Below are 21,555 nucleotides of genomic sequence, written 5' to 3'. Positions count from 1 at the left end.
GGGGCAAAAAATAGCCCCCCCCCCACCAGGTCGCGGGTTAAGGGGGGCGTTTTTGACCTATTCACCCTATCTCAATGCGAAGCAACACTGCAAGCAATATACCTAATACAGCGCGCTGGCGTTTAGTGATGACGTCTTACCTTAGCATCGGAGGTTCCGTTTACCTCACCGCTTCAGTGAAACGCGCTGAAGCGATGTGAAGCGGCGTGCCGTGAAACAGGGCCCAGAGAGCGCCGAGTAGCAAATTGTAAAATGGCAGCTGGCCAGCGACCCAGCTCGTGTTTGCCCCCCCCCCCCCCCCCCACAAACACACAAACTCAATGAAACGCCCAACACAGATAGTATGTTTATCACTGTCTGGTGGGTCAATGTGAAGGGGTAGCACACTAATGTTAACCCTCGCCCGTATTGGTGTTTTCCAGTCGCGAACGTATAAGGGGGGGGGGGGGGTCCGTTGGACGGCCCCTTGCCGTTTCACCCCTGATCGAGCTAGAGCTTCGCGGAACAAACGACCGTGTTGCCCGTGACGAGTGGAAAACGATGATACCCAATTTCAAGATCCTTAGTCATCAGTTGACCTTCCAGGTCAGGTCAATGACCCAAAAGTCGGGGAAATCGGGACCTGTTAGAACGTCGTAAAGGTTGGCTGTTATGGGTTTTTCGGGGTGCTGATCACGAATATCATGTTCGTTATGATCATAGATAATGTCTCCATGCATTTAGGCCAGGTCGGGTCAGATCAGGTCAGATCAACCAGTAAGGGTTTTGCCGGGTATTCGTAGTAAGTGGCAACTACCTCTGACAGCTTCGTAACATGTTGCGAAGGCGCCAAAACTTCTTCGTAATTGTTCAAATGGTTGCTAAATTCGAAATCAGCTCCAAAAACTAGTCTTGAAGCGTGTAAAACTCTAAGAAGTGAACCGAGGTCATCAAAGGTCAATGACCTGACATGACCTTTTGGAGACCTTGACACCCACCCTAATGCATGGGAGCAACATCATATCCCATGTTTAAACGCTTGAAACCACGAAAAGACTGCAAACGCTCGGCTAATGCGAGCCGACGTAGGCCGAATTGCGATTCCGGCTAAACCTGGTCTCGAAAAGTAACTCACAGGTCAAAGGTCATTAGGGTCAGGGTCATGAAATTTTCAGAGTTGGTGTGAAATTGATAAACGCGAGGGTACTGAAAGTTGTGTCGCAATCGGTCGCTATTTGCGCGACTTATTTGCGAAAAACCGAGAGGAGTCCGTTCGACCCTCCCCCGCGCACCCCTCCGCTATGTGTACGGGCGAGGGTTACGGTATGGCTCAGATCGCCTGTTTTTGTTTTTGTTTTTCTTTTGTTAAAAAGAAAAATCATGGTCTCAGGGCTGTGACGAAAAACAAGTGGCCTAAATCCGGCGAGAAAACAGGATTTGGGGGTACCCTAGGTTTGGCTCCTTCAGTCTCTGCCCCCCCCCCCCAGTGAAAATTCCTTAGACGAGGCCCTGCACCGCACCCGGCTACGGACGTTCTCTGCCGGGCATTCCCGCATGTGATGGAGTTGCCCCTCCTCCAGCCCGGAGTAGGGATCTGGGGTGTGGAGGAGAAGGATTTGAATGTCCTGAGGATGGAAATGAGGGAATGAAGGTTTTAATTACACTATGCAACAGTCATTTTGTTCCTGAGTAACGACCGATTTTTTTGGACTCATTGGGTCCCATTATAACCGAAATGGGCATTTGTTTTGATCTGAAAATGTTTTTCCGGTTTTCAGAGACGATTTTCGATTTTTGGCCCCGAAATTCGGTTTTTGGCCCACTGTGTCCGGTGTAATTGAGTAATCGACTCGCGGTAACTTTCATCGCCCTTCCTATGCCACAAGCTTTCGAATGATATCCGGTTTTGCATATTTGCGTGTAAAAATAACGTCATAAATCTATGTTAAAGTAAGAAAATATTGAAACTTTGTAAAAATTTGACATTTTTTTCGATTTCATTTCAAAATAGAGAAAAAACTAAAGGCCCTATCCAAATTCTGAGCCCAGTTCCTTGAAGAGCATTCAATTTCCGTTCGGAAGGTACTATTTTAGTGCATTTTATCGGTTTACTGTGACGTCCAGATTGAGTCACTTGAAAAACGGGCCCCCAGCCATTTCCATGACAATATGTGTTCAGTGCATGAAGAATCATTCTAACAAATGGAGGTACAGATCAAGATTCTGAGCGACAGGACTGCTCAAAAGTAAGTTCCTGCGTGTGACCCGAGGTCACAAGGGGTCAACAACATGACCTCAGTTGACCCCTCGTTGATCCTATGGCGTTAACATACGTTATCAGGTTAATGCTATGTGATATGACATAGGATATGTGTTTAGGTTAACTCAATCTGGACGCCACAGGAATCCGATAAAATGCACTAAAAAGGTACCTTCCGAACGGAAATGGAATGCTCTTCGAGGAACTGGGCTCAGAATTTGGATAGGGCCTTTAGTTTTTCCTCTATTTTGAAATGAAATCGAAAAAAAAATCAAATTTTTACAAAATTTCAACATTTTCTTACTTTAACATAGATTTATGCCGTTATTTTTGCACGCAAATATGCAAAACCAGATATCATTCGAAAGCTTGTGGCATAGGAAAGGCGATGAAAGTTACCACGAGTCGATTACTCAATTACATCGGACACGGTGGGCCAAAAACCGAATTTCGGGGCCAAAAATCGAAAATCGTCTCTGAAAACCGGAAAAACATTTTCAGATCAAAACTAATGCCAATTTCGGTTATAATAGGACCCAATGAATAAGAAAAATTCGGTCGCTTTCCAGGAACAGAAAATGTTTCCTTTTTTGTTGCATAGTGTTATCTGTACTTGGTGCGGTTGAGATGTCATGAACGTCATTTTCAGATATTTCATGAAAAACGTCATTACCTATCTCCAAGCGAGCGAAGCGTACATAGACCTACATTGTACACACATGTTAAATAAATCACTTGAATCGCTAAGACTATCATACTTTCTATAGTTATTCGCATATGCGTTGGTAAATGGCAGCCGGCCCAGGTGATGGTCTCGCCCAATCTTGGTCTCGCCAGCACCCCAGGCCGATACCGGTCCTCGGTATTTATTTACCGCCTGCCTGGACCCAGGTGGCGCCGGCAGCTCACCAGCCTCACGCCAGGGGACGCCACCTGTCTCCGGGCTGAGCTGCGATCCTGTGAAGGTCTGCCTCCCACACATATTAGATAATTATCACAGGATATATAAAGAATACTATTTGACAGCGATATTTCAGCTCAAATCAATACTTAGGTTCAACAGTGGGCATCAGCCACAATTTAGGTATTAACCTTCCAGGCGGTGGGGGGGGGCATTTTTTTGCCCCCCCTTTAGTTTTTTCGACATATCTCGAGAACCGCTGCGCCGATCGTCACCAAACTTTCAGTACCCTCCCGGGAGCAGCTAGCGCACATGGTGACCAAACATTTTTCCAAAGGCTATGATAGGTTGACCGCTTATGACGTCAGAGTGACGTCATTTTTGCCATTTTCGACCCAAAATAAGGTTTCGCGGGAAGAGCTGTCAGGCCTACAGCTTTAGAGATACAGAAAAATGTTTCAGACATAAAAGGTGTGGAATTAAGAGGACTACAAAACTGCTATTTCGGTTTTTCGATTTTTGGATTTTGACCCCCAAAAATCAAAAAATAGATTTTTTGAATATAATAGCCTAAAAATCCAAAAAGTTTTTTGAACTTCGAAAAAAACCGGAATATATGTGATAGTCCCTACCGCCTTCTATCTACATACCAAATTTGAGATCGATACCTCTTTTTTTGGCCAAGTTATAGCGAAAAAACTGTTCAAAATTGATGACGTCAAATGTTCAAACTCAATTTTTAGCAACTCTAGACCTCGTAGCGCAAAACAAAGACCACCATTAGACTCCCCGTGACGAGCTGCATCGAATCGATACCCATTTTATGCAAAAATATCAACTTTGAAATTTGACCTTTTTTGACCTGACCTTGACCTGACCTCCACCAGAAAGTGACCTAAACCGTACCTGATGGTCTTATAACCAACACCATTGAGTTGGAAATGAAAAACTGGCCATAGAACATGCATCGCATAACCTTAGTAAAGTTGGGCTCATGTGGTGACCCTTGGTGACCTTTGGTGACCTGACCTGTGACCTGACCTGGTATGACCAGTGACCTCTAATAGCAACATATGTACTAGGCAACTGACGCCTTATCGCTGATTTTCGACAAAATGCGTTTTACTCGGTGTTATAGCGCTTTCCCTAGAAGCCCCGTGAACGGTGAAACATTTTATCTTTGACCTGACCTGTGACGTCATCGGTGACCCCGAGGTCAATGAAATTTGGTTTCCCTCGACAAATTTGACAGGGCTATCGAACGCCGTTTGAATTTTCCGGATCCGTCCAGTAGTTTCGGAGATACGGGGGGGGGGGGCAAAAAAGTGCCCCCCCCCCCCCACCGCGCGGAAGGTGGCTGGTAGGCCCACCGCCTGCCGGGTTAATAGTTTGGCGATGATTTCCAAATAACAATCGGGTCATCGTGGTTTCAAACTGAAGTAGGTGGTATAGGGATGTTCCTAGATATTTAAGGCTTAAGCTTTTAAACTAAATGTTAAAGTAATGGTAGCCAAATTATGCTTGATGAAAGAAAAGCCTGCGAAGTTTGTCAAGTATTGCTCGGGGGAAAAGAAGTCCATCGATAACCGTTAATCTCGTCGGTCGTAGGTGTTGCGTATGCATTGCGCCGACATGTGTTATGTGCAATTGGCCGTATTTTTGTACACACATATAATCTCGGGCATTTTTGCCAAAATAAATCGAAGAATTCAGGCTTGCTTTCTCGATAGAAAAATACAATTCTCACGCCAATGTGTTTTGACTATTTAACACAACCCTTTGGTTACCTACATTTGCCATCAATTACGTGGAAAATGGTTCGATTTCTTTCATTTTGAATTTTGAAATTTGAAATTTGAAATATAAGATTACCAAAAAACAACTGGTTCGAAGGGTGTATGTGGTTTTGTTTAATGTCTTGATAGAGAAGCTAAATTAAAAGATGAAATAATGGCCGAGTGAAAGAAGACGGTAACTTGGTGAGACGTTTCTGTTTCCATATTCACCGGCCCGAATAGGTCGCGCTCTCATAAGTCCACGATTGATTGTTTTATTTTAGTGAAAGCCTACCGTGCTTCTAGGGCGTTATGTGCTTCTCAGATGCCGTGAGGTGAAAGATTGGTGCTCCGTTCAAGGAGCCTCTTACCAACGGATCGAGAAAAAAGATGTTAGTTAAAACCATATCCTCAAAACTGTTCGTGCCGATGGTACATACTGTTCCTACACAGTTTTGCATGTTTGTCCCGTGTTTCAGTGTATTATTGAACGATTACATGAAAGCTCAAGTCACTATTAACCCACGCCGGGCCGGTGCTCCGAGATTCCAAAGTTTCAAGGCAATCGTTCAGTCGGTGTAGCTATGACGAGCATTCTTATTTTTTTCTGAGGTGAGGTCACTTGGCGTGACCTGGTGACCTGACCTAAGGCGACCTGGGTCTGAAATTTTCACAACATGTGCGGAAAAGATGCACGAACAAAAACCGCAGGGGGGGGGGTGTTCAAACACCCCCGGCCCGGCGCGGGTTAACCCGCGCCCCACTGAGGGGGGGGGGGGGTGCTATTCATAGCCCTCCTCCCGTTTTTCTGCAATAACTTCTTAACCGCTTGACGTATCGACGCCAAACTCTTAGTGCCTTTGGCTGCATCAATTTGACACCTTGTGTCAAAATATGAACTTCGTAGCTACCATAGACGCAAAACATTGAACTACGGAAATCGCTCCCAAGAGCTCAGTTTTTAAGCTGGATCCAATTTCTTTGCATGAGAGGACTCAGAACAGACTGCGCTGTGAAACTGCTATCTCGTATTTTCAAAATGTTCGAAATTTTGAAAATTATATATAACAAAACTCAAAATATTTATTCTTATTTTTTTCAAGAACTTTTTGACTTTTCGAAAGAAAAAAAAACAGAATATAGAACACATGCTTATAACTTACTTTAGCAAGTTTTAGCTAAATATCGTCAAAAATGGCTAAGTTATACGCATTATTGCAAAAAAAAATCACAATGATTAATTTTTCAAATCAGTTTTTCAGTACGTATTTGACATCGTGCACCAATATAAATAGCACTATCGTGTTTCTGAGCTCAAACTAAATCCAATGCGCATCTTTTTGTTGGAAAAAATTTAGCTTCAAAATTGACCTATTTGACCTGAAAGTGACCTGAACTAAGCTGAATTCAACTCGAAATGACCTCAAATGGCATAAACGACATCAAATTCGAAATCTATGGCCTAAATCGGCCATAAAACATGTGTCACGTGACCGTCGCATGATATGATATTTCCGTGACCTGTGATGACCTGACCCTGACCTGAAAATTAAAGTACAAGTTTGGTACCCTCAGGATATCTAAAGCATCTGTTCACGAGTATGTAAACAAAAAATGAGCCTGATCTGACTTGTAAGACGGCGGCCACAGCCCAAAATGTGAAGAAGCCAAAATGCTAATAATGTTTACTTTGACCTGACCTGTAACGTCATCGGTGATCTCAAGGTCAATGAAACTAGGTTTCACCGACATTTTTCCAGGGCTATCAGACGCCGTTTGAATTTTGACGATCGGCCCAATAGTTTCGGAGTTAGGAGGGGGGATATGGAGACGAAGAGCCCCCCCCCCCCCTCCCTCCAGGAGGGCGCGTTATACGCAGACCCCAGTGGGGCGCGGGTTAAGGTCATACGTTTTGCGAAATGTCTTGGACTTTAAGAACAAATCTATCTCTAGCTACTCTTGTGCACAGCTCCTAGTCTATTGTTCTGCTATTGTTCTGCCTAGTCTTGACCACGCAATTGCATCTGTCACAATGGCCCGAAGCCTCGGAGGTCAACGAATATGCCACTGATGCGAAGATACTGCGCGTTTTGCAGCGTCTGTGGAATTGTGAAACGCGGGCAGTTGTATGACGATGTTTGACGATCATAAAGTTTAGCGGTTGATAAGGGGGGCCCACGATAGATCGTACCAGGCCCGTCACCCTCATCTTTCAGATTTTAATGAAAATCGGTCCTAGGGGTAATCATAGGCCCCAAAGACGCCTGGCAAAACATCAGACTTCTCAAATCAAAACTTTTGGAGTTATATTGCATTACATTTTTTTAACTTCGGTTTGTAACGGTGAGTTTGATGGCCTATAACTCAAGAACGGGTTAAGCAACCAACAAACGGTAAACAACACTAAGCTTGCGATGAATTAAAAATTAATATTATTTTTTAAAAGTTCCAAAGAAAAATTTTGATTGTTGAACAAAAACCTTAATCTTTTTTCATTTGCCTCTAATGACTTTTGGGGCCAAAATTTTTCACATTTTCATTTTTTCAAAATAGACTTCATGTCATTGCAAATCGACATGCAAAAAATTAGAAAGGTGTTCTTTCTATAAGTTCCTCATTTTCCCGCAAACAAAATGGGTTTCGGGGGGGTTGATACGACCCCAGCACGCCGTTTTGCTTCTAATAGAGCTAGAGCCTCGCGGAAAAAACGAGCCTTGTGTGCCGTTACAAGTCTCAGCGATTGGTACCCGATTTTAAGGTCTCAGGTTAACCGGTAGCGTCTGAGGTCAGGTCAAGTGACTGAAGTTACGGGTTCGGTTTTTAGTAAATAACTTCGCAAAAATGGCCGAAGAACCGCGATTTTGGCATCATTGTGCTCGCCTAGCTCAGGTGCGTCGAATGGTATACTTTTTGTTAGGGTGAGGTCAACTTAAGTAATTGACCTCGGGACAAGGTCAGGTCAGAGCCTCTCAGGTTACGAAGCTGGGCAAGGGGTATCATATGGCATATCATTCGATTCGGAAGGTCTTCCCGAGTCCATTGGTGGATTTCCCGACTCTCTAGCTCAATTTGATTGGGAGTTATTGACGAAAAACTCGTACGACCCTAGTGACGTCATAAATGACGTCACGCAAGGTCAACAATGCAAAAGTGAAGTACTGGACTTTGCAAGGAGTGCATGAAATCACGATACCATGTACGTGAGATAGTTTTAGATCATTCTCGGCGCCAAAATAACAGTTTTTATATTTGCCCATTGACTTATAACAGTGATGTCACGTGACCGACCTGATCTCATGTGACCTTCAAAAATTCCCAGATATACAAGTTGTGAGACCTCTGGAGGACACCATGTATGCGTCCTGTAACTTTCATCTCGGACGGCTATGGTCATTGGCGTCCAAAACAATGTCAGAACCAAACAGCCTTTTTCACTCTCGCGCTTATAAGAAAGAGGGTTGGATGAGCCCTCTTTTCATTTTTTCAGATGACTCAGACTTCAACTGAAATTTCAGTAACCCGTGATGTCACTAGGCAGCTTTACCACGCCATTTGTAAGCTCCCCTCCCGAAATCACTATTCGGAACCGTTATCGTGACGTAAAATAAATACATTTATAGAAAGAACACCTTCCTAATTTTTTGCATACATCTTAACAATGACCCAAATATTTTTTTTAAAGAAATAAAAATTCAAAAAAATTTGGTCCCAAAGTCCAAAACAAAAATTGATTTTTTTTATATATCGAGTTTTCTTCAAATGAAAGAAAACTCGATATGTCATATATCAAAAATAGTGTATTTTTTGAAATTTCAAAAATACATATTAATCTCTGTTTCATTGCAAGTTCAATGTTATATAACATTTGGCATTTGAATAATCCATCTTAGAGTTATAGCCCGCCAAACTTAGCGCTGCAAAGCAGGATCCAAAATTTTTTATACACCATAACTAAAAAAATACTTATCTGATAAGCCTGAAATTGTTACAGGTGGATTCAGAGCCCCTGATTACCCCTGAGACCAATTCTCGTCAAATTCCGAGAGATGAGGGTGTCAAATTGGAAAAAAAGTGGTACGATCTATCGTGGAATGCCCCGAGGGCTAGGACGGACGCATTCATGCCGATGACATGGACAAATCAATCGGACATGTTGAAATGTGGAAGTACGCAACAGAAAAGTGAATAACATAAACGTCATAACTCTCTCGCTGCGGCGTAGTCAGGCCCTTCGCTGGAGACTGCAGCTGCTCACATGAATGTAACCTAGCCCGTGATGAACGGCAGTTGATAAAGGAGGCGTAGTCCTACGGACCTATGGCAGAAATATCGATTACTGATAGCGAGCAGTACACAAACATGCTGCCAATATTCATGCATGATTTATCTTGAAGCATTCTATCTTGCGTGCACTTCACCAGCACTGAGCACAGTTCGACAACTCTGTGGGTGTTTCGCCGTCTAGCCGTGTGTGTTAGAAGCAAGCTGCCTATTGAAGTCTTCTGGTGATACGTTCGTGTGCGTCAATGCAGTCTCCGTTGACGCACTCAAATATCCTAGTCGAGGTTCAAGATATTTGCGTTCATGGAGGGAAGCCGAGTCCGAGAAGACTTCTGTCAGCTTTGATCTTTGTCCTTATTTGCATCTTTATCTGCCCCACGAGATGAGGTTTGAAATGTTTGGAAAGAGCCATTTCTTACGAAGAAATTCGGTACCATGATCCACCAGCCGACACCCTTGCCTGTCTGTGGTGTTGTTTGTGTCTGTGTACCGTGGCGCCGACCGTTAGCCAACAGCCGGCTGACTCCCGTCTCCCTAGCACCGGCCCTTCCCTTCCCTGTGTACCGAAGCGCAGAGTCGTGGCGTCACGGTCCCATCGCTTCCGCATGGTCCAAACGAACCCCCCACCGGCCGGCCATCTGGGAGCCGGCTCGACGCTGTTGCCGGCGGCGTCGGCCTCCAGAGACGAGTTTAAAGGTCAGACACCTGTTGGGGTCCATGACTCCGGAGCGAACGCTGCGGCGTGGCCTGGCCGCAGGTGGAAACGACGAGCCGCGCACGGGCCGCCACCAACCCGCCCGACAACGACGCGCTCCCCAACACTTAGCGGCGGAGCTATATGAGAACAGTGCGACTGCCGAGATGTCAGCAAACGAATCTACATCCAATCCCTTGCTCTGATATTTGATACCTTATGACTATTCACGCTCTCTCGAGGTATCCTCCTACCCGATTCCGCCGGGGGTGACGGCCAGCGTCGGGCGGGTGCGCCGGACCGTGCGCACCTCCTGCACAGCGGCGGTGCACTGGAGGGCGGCTGGTGCGGCCGTCGTCCGGGCCCGAGCGGCGGCCACTACACCTGCCGACGCCTCGGACACAACATCCGCCGACGACAGGTGAGCGAACGGACCGGACCGCTGACCGGTGACCGCCAGTATAGGGCCGAGACGGGTGTTACCACTGCCGAGATTTGGGACAGGTAACGACCGTCCTACTTTTTATGATCCTTAGAACATTGGCAAATTAATCAAAATGAAATTGTTATGCAAAAGAAGTGTGAGTAAGCGTTACTAGACGTAATGTTTTGTTAAGCTGGCCCAATCATCATACAATGCTTTATTTTTCACAGTATTTTACTTCCGACATAGACGGTTAGGTTGTAAATGTACTGTGTTTTATTATATGGTGGATTATTAGGTGTCCATCATTCACTGTTATAGACTTCCTCTTCTCTATTAAGGGGACACTTTTAATTTGAAGTCAGGTCACGATCGCGTAATGGATATTTTGATCGTTTCGGTTGCGCGCATGTTTCGGTATTCAATAGATAATCTGATAGAATCCTTGCTATGTTAAATGCCATTAAGTAAGTTCATTTTTTAAGTTATGTTTCATAAAGTCAGAGCGCTTACGTGTAGGTATAGCTACGTTTTTAATAGTGTCTTTATTTTTTAAGGTATACCTATAGCGCACGTTTCAACGTAAATGTTATTGGATGAAACGAGAAAAAAATCATTTTCCATGTACCGCTTATTGTCCAATTCAAATATCCCAGCACATCGATTTGATGCATCAAAATCATCAAATGTTTTTCTACAAAAGCTCGAATTCGAATAGGTATTTAAAATGACGTTTAGGGATCACTATAGTGTAGTGATCGATGTATAGTGTAGTGTAGTGTAGATGTTGTCGTTCACAGCTTATAAAATTTAGAATGGCCCACAATGTTTTACTGCATTTCATGGCAACATTTAATGCATGTCAAATGCAATGTTTCATTTCGCGTGGCGTTGATAGAAATGAAGAAGTTAGTTTAGTTGCTCTAAATTTTTGATACCTAATGTACGCTATAAGCAATATTTCAAATACTTCTTCTTCTGGCAAAGTGAGATTTATTGTATTTACTTATTTGTTACTGAGCTGAAATCAAAATTGAGCTAAATTCTTGTTACGAACGCTTAAAACTATGTATAAAAAACAGCATCACGCTGGCTGCTCCTGGCCCGGCGTTTTGATAACTTCCGCGTCGGCCGAGTCTGGGTCGGCGCGCGGCGGCCGGGTCGGCCACTTCGTGAGGTCAGTGGCCGCGATGGGCCGTTTTTGCCCGAGGACCGCTCCGTGGCGCCGGACGAGGTCGGCGCCACCGCACAACAGAATACAGATGAGCGGCCGATGATGACTCGCGGCATGGCGTCGGCCAGGGCGGGGCGGGGCAGAGACCAGCGAAATCATGAACTCCGCGCATGACTTGCGAGCGGTGTCATAAAGAACTGTATTTTTTTACGATATGAAGCGAACTAAATCATCAATTTCTAAAGCGGAACTTGAATGAAGTTCTTCCTTGTGCATTTGAATTTGATGCCCGATTTATTATATCAAACGCATTAGGTACCTACTACACAAATTTGGTTGCAATTTCAATATCGAGTCAAAATTGTCGGTTTCCGGCCATTGCCTATAGGCACTGGGCCTACCCTTATGAAGTCATTAAACACAATCCTGCTTTAGTTGGTTTCATATTCTTTGGGCACTGATTCATTGGGCACAAAAACTAATGATTTAGTCGCAACGTTGGTAAAAAAGGGCGGTAGCTCGCAATCTGCCAGTGAATCTGCCATGAGTCTGCCGGAGTTTAATGGTTAGATATGTGAAGTTGTTGAGTTGTGCACGGATTTTACCTCTCTTTACATTTTGACAGCTAACAAGTAACAAAAAAAATAATTACCATTTAAAGCCCATTCTTCTATTTATAATTCCATTCAGCCCTCGTTCTTGTAAAAACTTTCCCTCTTTCCCATATGCGAACAACTTACCTTACCATCATAACAAGCGGCCCTGTTTTCGCCCCAGCTCTGTTTTCGCCCTGCTATCATCGACAGATTGACAGGTACCCATGGGGACGGCCCGTGGTAATCCATTACAGGGCGGCGCCGTGGTACAGTGGGGAGGGGATAAACCACCCGGTAACGGGACAGAAGGGATCGGGCCGGACGGGACGGAGGGGGGAGGGGGATTACCGCACGGTGTAAATGCCCCACTTTGGAGCGGGGACTGAAGGGCTCTAAATCTCTCGCGAGGGCGATGGGACGGGTTTATTGGGGACATTGTCTCCAACTGAACATTTTATTGGGTCAGAGTGGGAAACATTATTATTACGTTTGCGGCATCAACGCCCAAAGACATTAAATACCAGACAACCCTGACTATGCAATATGCACACTGCTATGCAATAAATTGCCATTCACCTTCCCTACTTTTGCAGTACTCATAGCAAGTATTCCTCCTACCATGTCTGTGAAGTGCATATGTTCATCACTTGTAGATATCAGCTAGATATACGTAGGATGATAAAGATGAATACTAACCCTGCTTCGTCTATTTCCAGACTGGTCTGCTCGGCGACTGTTGCGGTTGCTGTGCCCCCTCCCCCTTCTGGGGAGGGGGCACTCCTCAACTGATCGCCGCTCTTTGAAGAAAAAAAAAACGGCGATGAAAATATTATCTGGAGTTCAACTGAAGTCCTCCTCGCCTTCAGCTTTATGATAATGGTGAGTATTTTTTTTTTTTTACTTCCGGGCATGTTTTTCGATGAAAGCATCACAAAGGTTACCGTGTTGACGTAAATCGTCACACAGCAGTCGTGTCAACAAAATGCCGAAATTGGTAGCGGTATACAATACACTTGTGCTACGCAGTACCTACCGTCTTCAAGACTATGACCCAGCGTGAAAGATTGGCAATAGCCTTTACAAAAGGACGATGACTATCGTTGGATACTGCACCTAGGTAAAGGTCAAAGCCTTTCGTAGACTGATGAATAGATGTCATTCAATGTCAACACCAAAATAAGCCCGCTTGCGATAACCTTGCGTTGGCTTCGCTGTGCGTTTCATACACCCAATGGCAAACCTGATAAGCCCTGTCTCGGATCAAAGGTCATCGATCGACCCTTGTCAAAGCCTGCAGCAGGATGCTTTGCGTGGGCAACAGGTTTGTCTTGAAATATTGAAAGTCACGCACTTCCAAATCCAACGCCTTCCGAAGGCTATCCGCCACTGTCATGGCGGCTGCAGCTTCGTTCTCAATGCACGTCGGTTCGCACAACATAATGACACCGGTCCACCCTCCCCCTACCGCCGTGTACCCGGCGAATGGAGGAGCGTCAGTGCCGGTCCCAGCAACCCTCATTATTCCCCTCCCCTTCCTAACTGCCGTCTCCGGGCGGGCGCAGCGGACGGGGCCGCCCCCAGGGTGCGCCGTGCACGCCGAGCGGTGCACCGTGCACGCCACCCGGTGCACAGGTGGCGCAGCTCGATCGGTATCTCGGGCCGCAGCGCTCTGCGCTGGTGTGCAGAGTGCTCTACATTCGAGACATCGTCGTGCTGATCGGTAATTTGCTCTGTTTCTCCGTCGTATTGGAATGCAACTGGTGTGCGTACTGCGTGCCGTTTCGGTTTCCTATCGCTGTCGAAACGGTTTTATTTCTCGGGAAATGTTCGCTGTAGGGACAGACAGGTTTTGCAACTGAACGAGCATTAATTTAAATAGATACCCTGTTTTGTTTCACAATGTCTCCCTGCTCCGTGTGTAAAAAAAGGTTCGGTCAGAAAAGCATTTATTTTCAACTTAGCTTCATGTCTAACGATTAACACAGGTCTCTATTGTTTCAGATTTGAATGAGGACAGTCTGGATGTCCTGATGGGCAGGCAGGCCATCCGGGCACCACTAAGCTACAACAGGAGACACATCCGAAGCTTTAACTGGGCCTGGTGTCCGGCCGGTCAGACACCACCGCTTCGGTGCAGTCTCCCGCCGCGCGGCCGATTCCCACCTGAGGTCCCCACCAGGCTGACGAGTGGAGGCAGCACCGACCACGGCAGCCACAGATGGCGCTCGACACCGCTCGACCGACCACCGCCGACGGAGCCGCGGTGCCGCACCCGAGCTGTGACACGGCACCTAACAGCGAGCCGATCCCAGACTCCGAGCCCGCCGGATACCAGCATCACCACCGCGCGGCCGCCCAGCCGCTCCTGTTCAGCCTTCAACCGGCTGACTGTTGTTAATGTTTACCAGGATCGGCAGCGTGCACGGCGCTGCCGACCCGTGCCCGTGCGGCCGCCGGCGGCGGACCGGAGCGGACTGCCCCCGCGCCGGGCCGCTGCCGCACGGGCACCACCACCAGCACACCGCCCCCCGGGGATGGCGCAGGGAGAAACGGCTCACCGCCAGCGTCTCCATAAGCTTGTTATGGCGTCTGCCGGTGGCGGGGCGGCGGCTCCCGGCCACTGGCTGACGCCGCGTTGTTATTGCTCAAAACAGCCCACTCAGAAATAAGCCAGAATAAAAAAATAAACGACGAGTATGTGCGCGAAGTGCAGTGTGTGAATGTGTGAATGTAAGTGCTGCGTGAACAGCACTGGGCTAGGTCGGGGTGTTATGCGCAAATAGTGTGCGTGGCGGGACCACTTCACCAGAGTGCCTGTTGTTATTTATGTAGTCGCTGGTAAGCGGTTGAAGCTACCTATACTCTGACTACGCAGGTACGAGCGTTTCTCATTATTTGCAAAACGGTGTGGGTCGTCCATATCCCTCATCTTTATGCATTCATAGAATTTCATTGTTTCATTACTGAAAGTATGGTGAATGGATCGATACGAGTATGTTTCGTATTTTATAGGTGATTTGTCTTTGTAACCAGACAAATGGTTTTCACAATACCGAAATACATATTTTTACGAAGACACGAATTTTTGTTGTGATTCTGTCTACCTCACTGGACATCTTCGATTTTCGGTAATAAGTGCCTTCCGTCGGAAAAATTATGTAGATATATAGCAATTCACGGAAATGAGTACCTACCTACCCGCACGCAATCAATAGTATAACTCCTCACCTTGAAGTCTTGCATGCATGGAACTCTTACGCTTACGAAAAGTTGTCAATCACCATTGATATTGATTGGTAGTTCAAAAAATAGATGTTTCGATCAACTTACTCATATACCTATTAAATTTGACCAATGCAAATTTTTCCCTATATAATGTGCAGAGAAAAACGAATTATTTTTGTTCTTCTATGATTTGGGACTTATTAGCGGTTCTCTTCTCAATAGTGCCCATTAGCCTTTAACACGCGCACCGACGGGGGTCTGCGCCAACTTAGTACTGACGGGGGGGGGGCGGATGACCGCCCCCCTGAAATCTCGATAACGAAGCAAGATAGCGACAAGCGGTAAAAAGCATCGGATACGCACGGACAAGGTCTAAAAAATTTTACTTAGGTCATTTTCAGGTCAGGTCAAAGATGACGTCACAGGGGTCGAAAAAGTCAAAATGGCGGCGCTAGATATGGAGAGATTTTTTTCTCGAATAACTTTCGAATTAGTCAAGATAGAAACAAACTAAGTGCATCATCGTGATCCTCTTGTCAATCCGCATCGAATGATATATATATGTTGGCCTCGAAAGGTCAAGGTCAAAGGTTGACCTCAGGTCACGTGACCTCGAGGTCATCATGTATATCATTCGATGCGTCTTGACGAGCTGAACACAATGAGACCATCCGCGCGGCTGTATCTTGTTCCTGTACGGAGTTATTGGCAAAAACCTTTTGTGACCTTTGATGACGTCACATGACCTTACAGCCGCCCAACAGCAAAACAGTCCTCAAGGTAGTGAAGGTTGATCGTATATGAAATCATGTATGGTATATGGGGCCATTCCGACCCGTTTTAGTGGTAAAAACAGGGAGTGGATTTTTCCCCCATTGACTTATAATGGGGAGGTCGCGAAATTGACCTGACCTTAGGTCACCGATATCAAAATTCCGAGGTAAACAAATTGTAGCTACTAATGACCTAATAACATCCTGCGAATTTCAAAGGCCTCCGACATCTACTGTAGCTCTGGCACGGTGACAAAGTTGCAAAAAAGTGACTTGAGGCTGGGTCATTCAAAGTGACCTGGTGACCTGACCTAAAAAAGTTAGGAGGTTCAAACTTGCACACCATGTGTAAAATTGATGAGAGAATAGTCGTACCAAATTTCGTGGCGCAGCGCCGCCGGTTTTCCCGCTATTCGCGAAAAACCTCAGGGGGGGGGCGGATATCTGCCCCCCGTCGGTGCGCGTGTTAAGCTGTAAGGATTGTAATCGACAGAAACGTTTGGCATCCCGTAAATCAACTTCGATTGTAAGAAACGCTTCAGATAGAGAAACACCGCAAAGATCTTATGTGTGGTACTAACATAGGTATGCACATACCTAATAATCGTTGATACGCACAGTGCACACTACCAATATAAATATTTATAATATAATATAAAGCAGAACAATAATATAGCGTAACATAGCCAATAATCTTAGCGATATGCACACTAGCTATATAAATCCACTTGGATAAATCGTCGATCACTGGCGAATCCGGCGGGGAGGCATTTGGGGAAAATGTCCCTCACCAGAGCGCCCAAAAGTGACACAAATTTGCGTTTTTTACAAGAATATAAAACAAAAACTAAACTTTTATTAGGAAAAGTTCGTTTGTTTTAACTGCAAAGCAATTCGTAAGGAATCGAAATCCGATGAGTTTTTGGAATTTGGGGAAACTTCTTCGGGGAGGTAGTTCCCCACCCCCCTCAACGTCCAAGACTGCCTTTCTGGATCTGCCAGTGTCGTCGACACTCTGTCATCACCCAAAATGATACGCTAGAAGTTGACATTTGTGAGCAAAAAACATACTTGTGTTCAAATCCGTTATGTTTTATTGACCTGCGGACTGGTTGCTACCTATTTAGGACGACTTGTTACAACGTCTGCAGGCAGCGTCGACCTGAAGGCGACGGGCGAGACGTCTCATAACTTTTAGCTCCTGCTGGTTAGACACGTAGACGCTTTCAGATTCTAAAATTATTTGTGTTTCCAAATAAGTGTTTCCAAATATAAGTTGGGTACTTCAATGAAAAATGTGCGTTACCTGGCTACATATATGGGATTTGGGAACACTGTGTTATTTGCGTGTGTGCTAATGCAGACATTTCTGGTGAGTACGTCTGCTCAGCATATCATCCAGCTTATAAATAATGGAAAGCAAATAATCACTATGCATTCGCGCCAAATCACATATGCAAACCATCTCTGCCTGCCTCAATGACAGGAATCTGCAATCACACACAGAAGTCTCCCACAACAGAACACAATGCTGTCAATGGGCCTCTTTACATTGACATACCGGTTGTTGATAACAGCACGGAGTTAATCGGCAAACCACGGCCTGCCAACAGCACAGTGAACAGACAGCAAGTGAGGCGTGCCGTGCAGTTATATCAGCTTATGACATCCATGTGACAAGGGTCACACACACGCCAAGTGAGCAAACAGGTCAGGAACATTGATGATCATGATATGATATGATAATATGATATTCGGATTTTATGACATTTCATAAGACAACACTTTCCAGAATATCAAGCACATAAAACACATTCCAGAATTCCAGACATTCCTGAACTAAGACCTTCATCCGCCTACTGTGATCTGTGTTCACCTATACCTATCCACTATATGACACGAACTTTTTTCACACAAAACTCGCACAGTTGACGTGACCGGACGCCTTACCTGAGAATACATATATTGACAAAGTTTTTTTTTGAAGTGCACAATGTATGGGTAAATCAATTCAGGTGTCCCCGAAATTGAGTGAATTACTCGGTACCATAACCTATATAAACATTTAGCTTCAAGCCAAATGTCATCTGTAACATCTGCACGAGATGTTGAAGCGTTCTACAGTGTACCATCATCAGAAGCTGGAGGCTTCCCATTTTAAACACTCCACATCATAATAAAGTACATTATTTCTATCGGACGGATACTTGAGATCATTTGTTTTATGTACCTATGGTCGCATCAGGTTTCAAGGAGCCAATACTACAAACTAGCTGTTAGGGTCCCTGTCCTGTCTATCAGTAGCGGCGGAACACCTTCAGTTAATCATTGCCGACTTTTGGTCCCATTCTTTCCATGCAACGCCCATAGGGCTCATGTTAAAATGCCAAAATCAAAGGGGGCACGGTGCCCCGGTGCCCTCCCCGTTCCGCCGCCTATGCTGTCTATGCGTATCTTGATCGGGTCTATCTTTGAGCTAAGTACAGTCACAGTTACAAGGAACTAGTGCTCGTACTGTTTTTATGTCCCGTCAATAGTAACAAGGCATCGAATATCTCCAACCTCATCGCCAGGGCCGTTCAGTTTCTAATCTAGGATAAGTGAACTCGGCAATAACAGCACGGCATTTTATTGCCGGAGGTTTCTATTTCTTTGGTTTGGTTTTGCTAAGCATCATTCGCCACTAGGTTTTCAAGACTTCGGGTCCCATCTAGCCTTATCCAGGACCAGAGTTTGTTGTCAGCACAATGTTTCGGTCGGACAGACATTCACCAGAGTTTTTAATTTTGAACATAGCTTTGACGGCATCGAGGAGCTCTCTGTTGGAACAGAACGTCCATCCGTCCAGGATGAAGTACATCATTCGGATCAGGGCGAGCACACGGATCAGGTTTACGGACGAGTGTGCTCCCAGGCAGAAGAGCACAATGGCCAGCTTGTAAGGCAGCGAGCACACCAGGAACAGGCAGGCCAGCTTGAACGTGAAGACGAATATGCGCATGTGGTGGCGAACAGCGTTCGTGGTGGAGCGCTGATTCGGCTGGCCCTGCTCCTGGTCCAGACACTGGGGATGAACCTGTTTTCTCCTCAGCTGAAACCAAACGGGAGGGCCTGTCAGGTGCCCGTCACATAGGCCAGTGGGACGTCAGCGTAGCATGGACGCTGACAGTGCGCAAAGTTCCCTATGGGTCTGAGGTGGCACGAACTAATAACGGCAAGACCAGTGATTCGGAACGGCTTATACCTACGGAGCGGCTTTTGGGACCCCAAAAGTAAGTTAACCCGCGCCGGGCCGGTGCTCTGAGATTCCGCGCCGGGCCGGGGGGGGGGGTGTCTGAACACCCCCCCCCCTTCTAACTCGGCTCCTGGGCCACGTAGCGACACGCGGTAAGCGGCAATCGAAAGAACGTCCAAAATAAGGACGAAAACACTTCGGTCATTTTTTGGGTCAGGTCAAAGGTCAGGTCACCAGAGGTCACCAAAGGTCAAATGTTCACTATTTCAACATTTTGGAAACTGCCAACGGCTATCTCGGGAACCGATAGAGCTACAGCGCCGCAGAAAAGCGCATTCGATAGCCCTTTTACAGACCTTTCTGAGTAATGTTCTCAGATTTGACCTCAGGTCAACGGTTTATCCTCCAGAGGGCAAAAACTCCAAAAATAGCCGTTTTTACGAAAGACGTTTTTTCGGCAATAACTTTTGACTCAAAAGAGCCATGACATTACTTTTGCCACCATCGTGTTCCTCTCGTCGAGACGCGTCGAATGAACTATAATTTGACCTTGAAAGGTCAACTTGAAAATTTGACCTCAGGTCAAGGTCATGACCTGACCGGAAAAGGTCATGTTGCATATCAGTCGATCCGCAACGTCGAGCCGAACACATCCAAGGCGTTTTCAGCGCTCTAGCACGTCTCTATCAGAAGTTATTAGCGAAAAACTGTTAGATTCTGTTCGTGACCTGAGATGACCTCGGGGACATAATGAGGGGTCACAGTTGCCATTTTCTGGTTCAGTGTGTCCATTTTACCTACATCTCGATGTTTGAGAGTGTCTAGAATAGCGTTCGTGCAAAACAAACGCTTTTCAATTTTCTCCCATTGACTTATAATGGAGAGGTCGCAAAATTGACCTGACCTTAGGTCACCGATATAAAAAATTCCGAGATATACATTTAATAGATAATGTTGCTCTAATCAATCGCTGAAGGTTTCAAGGCAATCGATCAATCGGTGTAGCTATGACGAGCATTCTTATTTTTTCTGAGGTGAGGTCACTTGGCGTGACCTGGTGACCTGACCTAAGGTGACCTGGGTCTGAAATTTTCACAATATGTGCGGAAAAGATGCACGAACAGGTGTGCCAAAAACGGCGGCGCTCCGCGCCGCCGTTTTTGAGATATCTGCGAAAAACCGCAGGGGGGTGTTCAAACACCCCCCCGGCCCGGCGCGGGTTAACATGGCAATGGATGCGTTGGTCATAAGAGGGACAGCACAGGCGCTGGTGACTGCACATCATGCCAGACATTCGGCGACCGAGCATAGACTGGCAGTCTTACCTTCCAGGCGCAGTACATGACGAAGCCGTTGTAGGTGATAGTGCCGACATCCAGGAAGATATTGAAAGAGACCGTGAAGGCGGCAACAAAGCGGTACTCGGGCATCAGTAGCCAATTGAGCGGCAGACAGCTCTTCTGCACGGCGTTCACGCAGCCATAGTACACTCGAGCCCCGATAAAGATGGCGGCGTGCAGCGCGCCGTAGGCGGCCGCCATCTTGACGTGTCTCCTGACGTCGGCCGATGTGGCCAGCAGTGGGTAGCTGAGCGCGTGCGCTACCGACAGGTAGCGGTCGCGGCCCAGCGCCAGCATCACCACGTTGACGGCGTTCATGCAGCCGTTGGTGGCCGCCTCCAGGACGACGCAGAGCCAGCAGGGGATGCCGCCGACCAGCAGGCCCAGCAGCAGCGCGGCGCAGGCCATGCTGAGCGAGAAGGCGCCCAGCAGGCAGTCCAGCAGGCTCAGCACCATCACGTACAGGTAGGAGACCCGGTGCAGCGACGGCGTGCGCCAGATGACGGCCGCCGGTGGCGCCGAGAACGCCACGATCACCACCGAGAGCACGAGGCCGCTGAGTATGCGCGAGATCTCCTGGCGCTCCAGGCTGGAGGCCCAGTCGGCCGGCGGCTCGGCCGGCTCGCAGCTGACGTTCACAACATCCGCGGAGGACGTGTCGGGGCACGAGACGTTCAGCATGCTGGCGATGGCTGGACGGCAGAGCTGGCGACACCCGGGAGGCTGTCAAATTGTATTTCTGACCTTAACCCACGTGTGCATTGGCTAAATCGAAGTAAGTCGCACAATCGCATAAAAAGTTTTTTGACGTTTTCAGGTAAACTATACTCATAAACTATACTTGATAAAAGGTATACCTATTCGAGGTCTTCGAGGATCTTTTTCGAAGCAGAAGCTA

At 46.5% G+C, this 21,555-nt stretch overlaps 1 long non-coding RNA gene across 1 annotated transcript; it reads left to right on the top strand.

Annotated features, from left to right (window-relative positions):
* Nucleotides 1–10,221: 10,221 nt before the first annotated feature.
* On the top strand, nucleotides 10,222–15,158 carry LOC122382131. Its single transcript, XR_006256629.1, has 3 exons — nucleotides 10,222–10,311; nucleotides 12,801–12,963; nucleotides 14,086–15,158. It is a non-coding gene; the product is annotated as an uncharacterized LOC122382131 (long non-coding RNA).
* Nucleotides 15,159–21,555: the final 6,397 nt, after the last annotated feature.

This window comes from Amphibalanus amphitrite, unplaced genomic scaffold (genome assembly GCF_019059575.1).
Source record: "Amphibalanus amphitrite isolate SeventyFive unplaced genomic scaffold, NRLGWU_Aamphi_draft 000134F_arrow, whole genome shotgun sequence".
In the NCBI taxonomy this organism is placed as follows: domain Eukaryota; kingdom Metazoa; phylum Arthropoda; class Thecostraca; order Balanomorpha; family Balanidae; genus Amphibalanus; species Amphibalanus amphitrite.
Note: the sequence above shows the minus strand (reverse complement) of the source record. Positions and strands in the feature narration are given on the sequence as shown.